The 12,417-nt window shown below is 43.1% G+C and overlaps 1 protein-coding gene across 2 annotated transcripts in view; it reads left to right on the top strand.

The window, feature by feature from the left end:
• psmg3 (proteasome (prosome, macropain) assembly chaperone 3) overlaps positions 1-12,417 on the top strand; it is a 59,811-nt gene that overhangs the window by 4,451 nt on the left and 42,943 nt on the right. The window contains exons 1-2 of one of the 2 annotated variants that reach the window (XM_084328222.1): positions 6,458-6,789; positions 8,110-8,187. The gene's annotated coding sequence lies outside the window, so the exon portion shown is untranslated. Of the gene's footprint in view, positions 1-6,457; positions 6,790-8,109; positions 8,188-12,417 lie in introns of those variants that run through there. The other variant, XM_084328223.1, reaches the window with a different exon arrangement.

Genomic DNA, 12,417 nt, shown 5'->3' with positions numbered 1-12,417 from the left:
CAAATTCCTCAGAGACTCAGCAGCCGCCATCACACCAATCATCACACACATAATAAACCTCTCCATAAAACAGGGACACGTCCCCAAGGACTTCAAAATTGCGAGGGTGACCCCTCTGCACAAAAAGGGCAGCAAATTAGACCCAGGCAACTACCGCCCTGTTTCTATTCTCACCTCCATCTCGAAAGTCATGGAAAAAATAGTCTACGAACAGGTCGAAAAGTACCTAGCGGAAAAAAATCTAATCTACGAATTCCAATCTGGCTTCAGAACATCCCACTCCACTGACACATGCCTTCTCTATTTGAATGACCACATCAAACAAGAGGTGGACGCAGGCAAATACTGCGGCATGGTCATGCTGGACCTACAAAAGGCCTTTGACACGGTCAATCACTCCATTCTGATTGACAAGCTAAAAGCAATTGGTTTTGATAGTCTATCAGTGAGCTGGATGCAATCCTACCTTGAGGGGAGGGAACAGATGGTGGAGGTAAACGGTACCCTATCCCCCCCCCTCACAGTGAGCTGTGGTGTTCCACAAGGAAGCATACTAGGACCGCTACTGTTCCTAATTTATGCAAATGACATGTCGTCAGCTTGTGACTGCAACTTGTTCCTGTTTGCGGACGACTCAGCCCTGCTGGTCTCTGACAAGAACAAGTTACAGGTTGAAAAAACCCTCAGCTCGGAACTAGGCAGAATCTGCATATGGCTCGCTGATAACAAACTATCATTACACATGGGCAAAACAGAGTCCATTCTCTTCGGTTCAAATAACAAACTCAGCAAGACCGACGGCTTCTCAGTTACAGTGGGTGACAATATTGTCACAAGGAAAGATGAAATTACCTACCTGGGGTCCATCCTAGAGGCTAATCTCTCCTGTGACAAAATGGCATCCAATGTAATAAAAAAAGTCAACCAACGAACTCGATTCTTGTACCGGATCTCCTCTCTGGTAAACAAGAACACCCTGAAGACTCTGGCAGGAGCACTCATTCAGGGGTACTACGACTATGCTTGCACCTCATGGTACCAAAGCACCTCAAAGGCGCTAAAAACAAAATTACAAACATCTCAAAACAAACTGGTCAGACTACTGCTTGACCTTACTCCTAGAACCCACCTCACCCCTGCCCACTTCGACAACCTAGGATGGCTTAGAGTAGACGACAGAGTACAACAACTTGCAATGGGCCTGGTCTACAAGATACACTACACGACCAAGGTACCCATGTACATGTCAAAATACTTCCCAAAGGTCAGTGAATACCACGATCACAACACCAGAGGGAGCTCCACAAATCATGTCAAACCCAGATTCGGCTCAAATAAGGGACTAAACACGTTTCGCAATTATGCCACATCAATGTGGAACGCCCTACCCAAAGCTGTAAAGGAATGTGGATCACTACCCACTTTCAAAACCTCTCTCAAGGGACACCTACGGGAGACTGCAATTCAACACTGGCCCCTGTAAATATCCTAACCCAATCATTCCAACCCCCTCCAATGTACAGTCATTTACCTAGTATGGTTTTGTCAATAGTTCAATGTACAATTGTGTTTGTTTGTACAGTGTCTCCTCCCCCCCCCCCTCAATGTACAGTGTTACTTGTTTATACAGTATGCCCCCCGCCCCCCCCCCCCCCCCCAACCACCTCCAATGTAAATTACCCAGTATGGTTGTCAATATCCCAATGTACCCAACCCCCCCCACCCAACCTCCAATGTACAGTTTCTACGTCAAATGTATATACTCCCTTTTCTTGACTCCTTCTGTATCACAAACAGTACTGTATTTGCAAATCTGGTATGTCATAAATGTATAGATGTAGCAGTACTGACTATCTGTATGTCATGTATGTCATATATGTCTATATGAATTGAAAATGGGGGACCCTGATGGAAACAAGACAAACGTCTTTCTCAGGTCTGCATCCCCTTAACAATTGTATGTATTGAGCCGTACTGTATTGTACCCATTCTGCAATCTGTTAAATAAAGTTTTCATTCATTCATTCATTCATTCAATATATTGTGGCGGAAGAGAGTATTTTAGTGTCATATTTATTGTCATGAGATACTCCGCTTGCTTAACGTGTAACGTGCGCGGACTGATGACGACATCAACTCGACTTGAGACATTCGCAGCAGCATAAGAAGTTAATTAAACTTGACGGACATTATATCGACGATAATTATCGATATCGAATTATATGAAAATAATTTTATAATTTTATCGCGATAACGTTTTTGGTCATATCGCCCAGCCCTAGGTTAGATATCTTTTTTAAATTTTTTTAATTTCAGATAATGGTTGAAGAAGTGCGTCTTTAGTCGACGGCGAAAGATTGGACGGGTTTCGGCTGTTCTAACTGGGGTGGGTACTGGGTAGTTCATTCCACCATTGTGGGGCAAGGACTGAGAATAGGCAGCTTCTCTTTGATGACTCTCCCGGAGCTCGGATAGGAGTAGGTCTGAGGCGGCCAGAAGATGCAGAGCGTAGGGGTCTTGAGGGTGTGTAGACTAGTTGGAGACCATTGACCGGAGGTAGGCGGGAGTGGTTCCCTTTGCCGCACGGTATGCTAGGTCGAGGGCCTTGAAGTGGATTCGTGCAGCAATGGGGAGCCAGTGCAGGTCCCTAAGAAGTGGGGTGACATGGGCCGACTTCGGTAGGTTTGAGATCAGGCGGGCCGCTGCGTTCTGAATGAGTTGAAGAGGCTTGGTGGCAGTGGCCGGGAGGCCAGCGAGCAGTGCGTTGCAGTAGTCGAGGTGGGAGATGACTGTTGATTGGACGAGGAGTTGGGTGGCTTCTTTTGTCAGGAAGGGGTGGATCCTTCTCACGTTGCTCAGGAGGAATCTGCAGGTTCTGGTTGTCGCTGCGATGTGAGCAGAGAAGTTCAGCTGGTCGTCGAGGACAACACCAAGGTTCTTGGTGGTCGGGGACGCGGTCACAGCTGCATTCTCGACTGTGATGTAAAGGTCGTCAGGGGGGAGGATTTGGCCGGCAGGTGGAGCAATTCTGTTTAGCTTAGGTTCAGTTTGAGGTGGTTGGTCGTCATCCAGGCGGAGATGTCAGAGAGACAGACCGAGATCCGCTCAGAGACGTGGATATCTGAGGGAGGGAAGGAGAGGAAGAGTTGAGTATCTCTCATTACTATATAAGCATGTAAATATTCGCATGTAATTGGTTTTGCAGCAGAATGTATAAAGCATGTATAAAGTAGATGATAAAATGTCGTACACCAAAATGTGACGATGTGACTCCCAGCTGACGACATCCAGCTGTAACACGCAGCTGTAAAAAGATATAGGCCTGAGTTTAGCGTTATCTTGTTTTAAAATCACTTTTGTATGCATCAAAAATCACTTGTGTGTTAATAATATCACTTTTTATGCATCAAAAATCACTTGTGTGTTAATAATACTTATCCCGACCCTGGTCTGTATAGCAATGGAGAACAGGTGGACCGCATATTTGTACATACATAACTTATTACTGTATAAGCATGTAAATATTTGCATGTAATTGGCTTTGCAGCAGAATGTATAAAGCATGTATAAAGTAGATGATAAAAAGTTTTGTTCCCTGAATTCTGAGTTTATTTGATAGCGATATATTGGTGTATTGAAATACCTTACCCCAGAAATCTTACATAAAAATGTTATGATGGAGTATAAAAATATGCTCACCATATGCATACAGTATACATGGAGTGAGTAGTGAGGTCATATAAAATGATTCTGTAGTGGGAGCAGGGGAGGAAACTAACTTTTTGGCTTACCAGCCAACTGGCGGGTATCCGATTTTTTTTACCAGCCAAATAGATTTTTTACCAGACAAAAAAAATCGCTAATTGTGATAATTACTTCTTTGTACGTCTTCGTCTAAATTGATTTTCAATCATAGTAAATTAATCACACTGTCTCTACTCTTCAAAATATTACATCATTAAATCACATATTAACATGAAAGAGGGAACTATTCTGGACTGGGTTGGGCTGAACTGGGCAGTGAAAGATGCTGGGTTGGGCTGGTCTAGGTTATACTGAATGATGAATTGAAAATGGGGGACCCTGATGTAAACAAGACGAAAGTCTTTCTCTGGTCTGCATCCCCTTAACAATTGCATGTATTGAGCCGTACTGTACTGTACCCATTCTGCAATCTGTTAAATAAAGTTTTCATTCATCACAGCTCAACTACTAGGAATGTGTGTCTGACTCTTAAGTGCAGGAAATATTCATCAGAAAGGGGGGACATGATGGAGGGAATGGAAAGAGCAGGTTTGACAGGAGCAGGGTTGAAGGGATTGATTGATTGAAAAGTGTATTAACAGATTGCAGAATGGGTACAGTACAGTTCAATACATACAATTGTTAAGGGGATGCAGACCAGAGAAAGACTTTCGTCTTGTTTACATCAGGGTCCCCCATTTTCAATTCATCATAACATATTGGAGTGTGGAGGAAGTGGACAAGGCATTAAGCAAACAGGACTGAAATGGGGGACCCTGATGTAAACAAGACTAAAGTCCTTCTCTGGTCTGCATCCCCTTAACAATTGTGTGTATTGAGCTGTACTGTATTGTACCCATTCTGCAATCTGTTAATAAAGTTTTCAATCAATACTGGGTTGGGCAGTGAAAGAACCAAGCATTTCACTGTAATGTAATAGCTAAATAAAACAACTTGAACTTGACTTGTTACATTTGCACTCTGGTTGTATGCCAAATGTATTCTGGTTGTACTGTACTTGTGCTGTAAGATGACAATACATTGGAACCGAATCGACAACGCTAGGGGTTCAGCGGGTGTATTCTGAATGCCAAATATGACAACATCACCGTTGTGAAGGGCATATGGGCGAGTGGTGATATGCTGGGAAACCCGGTAATAATAAAATGTCACTCGGCTGCATTTAAGCAAAGCCGCTCAGTATAGTCCACTATGTTGAATGCGCGTTATGGTAGCTTGTTACATGCTAGGTAGCTAGCCGGCTAATGTTGTTGACTTGTCATTCTCATCCGACTCGAAGGAGACGCGTCGCGTGCTGTTGTTCGCCCCCATGTCAGACCGCACCGATATCCGAAAGCGACGACTCTACATGCAATTATTTTCATCCACTCATGTGTTTTTGTAAGTTTGTCTACGTTGTCAAGCCGGCTGCCGGTGGCAGGAGTTTGTAGGTCTGCGCGCAGTCAGTGGTCTGTCCACTTCCCCTAGATGGGCGGCATCTTCTAGAAAACGAGTGTTCATTGGAGGAGCTTAGAGCGCATCTGTACAACGATGATGTTCATTGGTTATGGTCTGATTATTATGTGGCGCAAATGGGAGGAATCAAGGGGGGAGTCAGAGTTCGGTTTGTGTCAGTGAGCGAATCAGCAGATTGCAGAATGATTTTTTTGTTTTGTTTTGTAATTACTAGTACTCGCCAGACTGGCGAGTGCTCTTCATGAATTACTCGCCAAACGTAAAAAATACTCGCAATTGGCGAGTAAAGTGGCCTAATTTCCTCCCCTGAGTGGGAGCATTCTTTGATAGCGATATATATGTATTAACAATTAGATTAAAAACAACTACTCTGCTGAATTCTGCTGACAGCGCTCCTGTGCTTGCGCACGCATGCGCATGACCCACAATCGTTCACTCTACAATATTCTGCCACCTTGCTGACGAACGTCTTGTTGAGTCTTGTTGATATATCTTAAACAATATCATCCGAATGTATTTGTAGATGATAAAATGTCGGTACACCTGTTGGAATTTGGAGTGAACTATAGGGTGACGTCACCCAGCTGTCCAAAGATATAGGCGATTCGCGCTACGGCAGCAGTTCTCAGCAGAGTAGTGGAATTTTGCAGACGCGTCTAGCGAGTCGCGCTACGGCAGCAGTTTTCGAGGAGGGAGTAGGATTCCGCAGAACACCGGCGCGATAGAATGACGTCGTTGTTTGACGTGATCTGCCTGGGAAATGTAGTCTATTTCCGGGTTTTTTTCGACGTAGCATTATGACGTGCCTTGAAACTACACGCTACTTTTTATTTGGTGTTGATAAAACAATAAATAACTGAACCAGGATCATTTCAATTCGATGCTTCAATTCGATGCTAAATAAACCTATACGCATGCGTAAAATGTGCCAGATTTAATTTGACAGGCGTTACATTTTTATCAATATCTTGGCCATTTGTTGTGCTAGAATCAAGCCGAAAAAAGTGAGAGGAAGTTCTGAAGGAGGCGGAAGTTGACTGCCAGAAAATAACAGTAGAAGAAGAATGTAAGTGAGCGATCCGTTGTTTACAAGATCATTTCTGCAGAACACACGTTTTTCCAGCCAGCAAAACTTTAGCTTTAGTAGTTCGACTTATAACAGTAGTAGTAGCAGTAGTAGTAGTAGTAGTAGTAGTAGTAGTAGTCTAGTAGTAGTAGTAGTAGTAGTAGTAATTCGTCGTAATTCCACCAAATGGAGCGGTTTACGGCTTGAACGGAGCGAGTGACGTCATCTAAGATGGCCGCGCGTCGCTGTTAAACCAGCAGCTAACGTTTCTACAGCCAGACTGTTTACATTGAGGAGCTTTTAACTCGCTTCTCTGCTACAAAACCCTGATCAAAGGACCCGTTAAACACAACACAATGTGTTATCGGTCACCGTCAACTCCTCCGTGCAAACATGACTGACGTTGAACCCGATTGTGAAGCAGATTTGTTGTGAGTCGGAGCAGAGACATTAAACGAATCTCTTGCTAACGTCTCTGTGGCAGAACTGTACTGGATCAAAACGTAAGTACAGTTATATTCACATTGTTTTCCTCTTATCGCTCCTTTCTTGCAGCAGCAGCAGAAAGGAACCGTTGACACAGAACAACATAGTTCTCTAGGATGGCTGACAGTAGACGACTAAAAACCAAATTACAAACATCTCAAAACAAACTAGTCAGACTACTGCTTGACCTGACTCCTAGAACCCACCTCACCCCTGCACACTTTGCCAACCTAGGATGGCTTAGAGTAGACAACAGAGTACAGCAACTTGCAATGGGCCTGGTCTACAAGATACACTACACGACCAAGGTACCCATGTACATGTCAAAATACTTCCCAAAGGTCAGTGAATACCACGATCACAACACCAGAGGGAGCTCCACAAATCATGTAAAACCCAGATTCGGATCAAACAAGGGACTAAACACGTTTCGCAATTATGCCACAACAATGTGGAACGCCCTACCCAAAGCTGTAAAGGAATGTAAATCACTACCCACCTTCAAAAACACTCTCAAAGAACACCTACGGGAGACTGCAATTGAAAACTGGCCCCTACAAATGTCCTAACCCAGTTGTACAATAAAGACCAAGCATGGCTTTGTCAGCATTCCAATGTACAGCCCCACCCAACCCCACCCCACCTACCCAACCTCCTCCAATGTACAGTTTCCATGTCAAATGTATGTCAGTATTCCAATGTACAGTGTCCCCCCCCCTACCCAACCCCCCCCCCCCACCTCCAATGTACAGCCCCACCCCACCTACCCAACCTCCCCCAATGCACAGTTTCTATGTCAAATGTATATACTCTTCTTCTGGATTTTTTTAGTATCACAAACAGTACTGTATTTGAAAATCTGGTATGTCATAAATGTATAGATGTAGCAGTACTGTCTATCTGTATGTCATGTGTGTCATATGATGAATTGAAAATGGGGGACCCTGATGGAAACAAGACGAAAGTCTTTCTCAGGTCTGCATCCTCTTAACAATTGTATGTATTGAGCTGTACTGTACTGTACCCATTCTGCAATCTGTTAATAAACTTTTCAATCAATCAAGTAGTAGTAGTAGCAGTAGTAGCAGTAGCAGTAGCAGTAGAAGTAGAAGAATCTTCATCGTTTGTAGATGACAACAACACAAGGTAAAGGCACTTATTTTGGAGATTTATTGCTTATGTTTAGTCAGTCACACTCTTACTGTACTTGTTGGGTTTGCAAAGAACACTCTTTGGATTGTAAATATGTGTATATGTGCTGTGCTGTGCTGTGTGCTGTATAAGATAAGAGATTCCTTGTTGAATGTTGAAAATAATGTGCTTTTTATTTTCTACAGTGAGGAGCAAGGAGCAGATGACCTGCCTTCAACCAGTTCAGTGCAGGCGAGACATGGAAGGAGGGCTAACCAAGACAGGTGAGAGACTTATTATTATTATTATTATTATTATTATTATTATTATTATTATTATTATTATTATTATTATTATTATTATTATTATTATTATTATTATTATTATTATTATTATTATTAGTGCTTTTGTTTAGTTATAACTCTGTTCATAGACAGAAACTGTTTTACTGCGTGGCACAATTGAGCAGTGTCTCTCACACACACACACACACACACACACACACACACACACACACACACGTACGTACACATGAGTGTAGTGTATATATTTCTTTTGGATACACCTCAGGCATCCTGCACTCTATATGACTGCACTCTAGTCATATGTGTACTGTATATATGTATATTGAATATCCCACTTTACTTATTTTTTACTTTTTTACTGTAAAACTTATTTTTTTAACTTTTTTTTGTTAAAAAAACGTACCTTTACTGACTTTTTGTAAAAAGAAAAAAAAAAAAAAAACGCATGCTGGTGATTGAGAATCAAATTTCCGTCTGTGTTTAATACCTGTGTATGGAGAAAATAATTATTTGTAAATTGAATTCTGTTCTGTTCTCTTTTGTTTATGTAAATATGCTACCTAGGGTGCATTTCCACAGTTTTATATGCTTGATTGAATATGTTTGCATTGGTTCATAGTAAAAATAACACATTTTCTCAATCCGATTTTGTGTTTTGTGTTGTACATTATGCAGTATACAGTATATACAGTATTATACAATATGAAAACTAACTTTCAGGTCATATATGTGAGGCTGTGCTGAAAAAAAGGATATCAAACATACCATGGTAAAACATTTTAAAATGGGAATTATACAATTTAAATCAAAATTAGCTAAAACATTGAAAATATCCACCAACTCACTGACCTTTGGGAAGTATTTTGACATGTACATTGTGTAGTGTATCTTGTAGACCAGGCCCATTGCAAGTTGCTGTACTCTGTCGTCTACTCTAAGCCATCCTAGGTTGGCAAAGTGGGCAGGGGTGAGGTGGGTTCTAGGAGTCAGGTCAAGCAGTAGTCTGACTAGTTTGTTTTGAGATGTTTGTAATTTGGTTTTTAGTGCCTTTGAGGTGCTTTGGTACCATGAGGTGCAAGCATAGTCGTAGTACCCTTGAATGAGTGCTCCTGCCAGAGTCTTCAGGGTATTCTTGTTTACCAGAGAGGAGATCCGGTACAAGAATCGAGTTCGTTGGTTGACTTTTTTTACTACATTGGATGCCATTTTGTCACAGGAGAGATTAGCCTCTAGGATGGAACCCAGGTAGGTAATTTCATCTTTCCTTGTGACAATATTGTCACCCACTGTAACTGAGAAGCCGTCGGTCTTGCTGAGTTTGTTATTTGAACCGAAGAGAATGGACTCTGTTTTGCCCATGTGTAATGATAGTTTGTTGTCTGCGAGCCATATGCAGATTTTGCCTAGTTCCGAGCTGAGGGTTTTTTCAACCTGTAACTTGTTCTTGTCAGAGACCAGCAGGGCTGAGTCGTCCGCAAACAGGAACAAGTTGCAGTCACAAGCTGACGACATGCCATTTGCATAAATTAGGAACAGTAGCGGTCCTAGTATGCTTCCTTGTGGAACACCACAGTTCACTGTGAGGGGGGGGGATAGGGTACCGTTTACCTCCACCATCTGTTCTCTCCCCTCCAGGTAGGATTGTATCCAGCTCACTGATAAACTATCAAAACCAATTGCTTTTAGCTTGTCAATCAGAATGGTGTGATTGACAGTGTCGAAGGCCTTTTGTAGGTCCAGCATGACCATGCCGCAGTATTTGCCCGTTCAAATAGAGAAGGCATGTGTCAGTCGAGTGGGATGTTCTGAAGCCAGATTGGAATTCGTAGATTCGATTTTTTTCCGCAGGGTACTTTTCGACCTGTTCGTATACAATTTTTTCCATGACTTTCGAGATGGATGTAAGGATAGAAACAGGGCGGTAGTTGCCTGGGTCTAATTTGCTGCCCTTTTTGTGCAGGGGTGTTACTCTCGCAATTTTGAAGTCCTTGGGGACGTGTCCCTGTTTTATGGAGAGGTTTATTATGTGTGTGATGACTAGGGATGCCCCGATCGATCGGTCAATATAAATATGCGATCGGTGATCGGTGATGATGCTTTATTTTCGCCGATCGTCAAAACCGATCTCACTCGCTGAGTTCTGTCTCAGACACCGGGAGTTGCACACACTCCCACACAGTGGTGCGGCGTCTGCTCCTCCCTCCGGCCCCTCCCGCACGCAAACACGGTGTAGTCTAGTCTAAATAAATAAACATAATAATCACGGTTATCTACCTCAACAACTGCATGTACGCGTCTCCCTGAGCTAACGTTAGCTACCGTTACAAAATGACCCAGTCAACCATTCACTTCCAGTCCAATACATGATGAGGCATTGTCTAACCGCGCGGTATCTAGCCGGCCAGCTACTGATAGCTACTGACATCAACAAACGCTCCAGCAAGTCTGTATGATACCTCCGCTAGCTCACGTTAGCTGACGCCAGCTCACTGTTCAAAACGAAATGTCCCACTGAACTAAATAGTTCACTGAGGCGCTGTATCAACGTTATATAGCCGGCCAGCAGTAGCCACAGATGGCTCCTGATATCAACATTCGATGCGTATTCGAGCTCAGGGTATGTTGTTGAATGTGATCAATAGGGTCCAGCTGCAGCTCCGGAGAATCCTGGCCGTAGCTGCAGGCTACTCGAGTATAGGGTCCAGGTGCAGCTCCGGAGAATCCTGGCCGTAGCTGGAGGCAGGGGGCAAAACTAGAGGCCGCCACCCGCCATTGGCGCTCAGTTTTTATGTTTGGCGCCTCCCACTGAGAGGTCTGCCCGCCGTGTGGCGGGCAATCAAATAGTCATGTGAAAACCGAAAATCATGATCCAATTCTTTAGCGGAGTTCTCACTCGCTGTCTCAGCACAGACACGCAGCGCATTGCTGCTCCTACCCCTCCCCACCTGTTTCTGTATGCTGCATGTAAACAGAGGCTATTGCCTCCGACAGTCACCGGTGTCTGGTAAAATTCAAATACTTCTGGCACTCATTTGCTTCCATAGACGTTAGTCTAGTCAGTGTGGGACCTTCGTGAGATAACGTTAGCTACCGTTACAAAATGACCCAGTCAACTATTCACTTAGTTTAATACATGAGGCATTGTGTAACGTTATCCAGCCGGCTAGCTACTGATAGCTCCCGACATCAACAAATGCTCCAGCAATAGTCCAGTGCATAATACCTCCGTTGGCTAGGTAGCTCACTAGTCACTACGAAATGTCGCAGTAAACTAAATAGTTCACTGAGGCACTGTCCCAACGCCATCCAGCAGTAGCTATAGCTCCTGACATCAATGTCCTACAACAACATGCGTATTCGAGTCCCTGGCTTACATCGCATGAGGGCTGCTGAATAGGGTCCAGCTGTAGCTCAGGAGAATCCTTTTGCATGCTGAATGTAGCGTTTAGGGCCCAGCTGCAGCGCCGGAGAATCCTTGCTGGAGCTGGAGGCCACTCGAGTATACACACAGACAGTGGAGCTGTTTTCAGACAGCGAGGTGGCGAAGTCTCGCAGATAACACAATCACAAGTATGAAGCGATACCGGAGTCTTAAGGCGAGCACAGAAAGACTCAGAAGAAGCTTCTATCCCCAGGCCATCAGGCTGCTAAACGAACAATAATCGCTAAACGAACAATAATCACTATGCAACAACCATCAAATGCACACAGCACACACACCCACACGCACACACTCACTCAAACAAACAACACACTGCAGCACCCACTCTCCACACTTTAGATCACACAAACACACTTACACTTTATATTTATTGATAAAGGATTTGCACTACAACTCGTACACCTACTGTGAATTGTACCTAAATTGCACCTCGTCCCATTTCTCCATTTCTGCCTTGCACTATATAGTATTGTATATTAGTACACTGCACAGTATTGTATATTGTATGGTAACTACGTCTATTCTGCATCGAACATTGTACATATGTCTAAACTGAACACTGTGACCTTTTTTTTTTACTTCTAATTTTACTATGTTTTTATTTCATACTTATCTTGTCTTGCACAGTCTCTGGAGCGCAACAGTAAGAAGCATTTTGTACAAAAGTATTCTGTACTTCTGTATGACAACTATTAAAGAAACTTGAAACTTGAAACTTGATTATATAATATATATATTTTATTAAAAAAAAAATTTATATAAAATAA

Source organism: Notolepis coatsorum (genome assembly GCF_963971535.1).
Source record: "Notolepis coatsorum genome assembly, chromosome: 14".
Taxonomy (NCBI): Eukaryota; Metazoa; Chordata; class Actinopteri; order Aulopiformes; family Paralepididae; genus Notolepis; species Notolepis coatsorum.
This window is presented reverse-complemented; position numbering and strand designations above follow the sequence as displayed.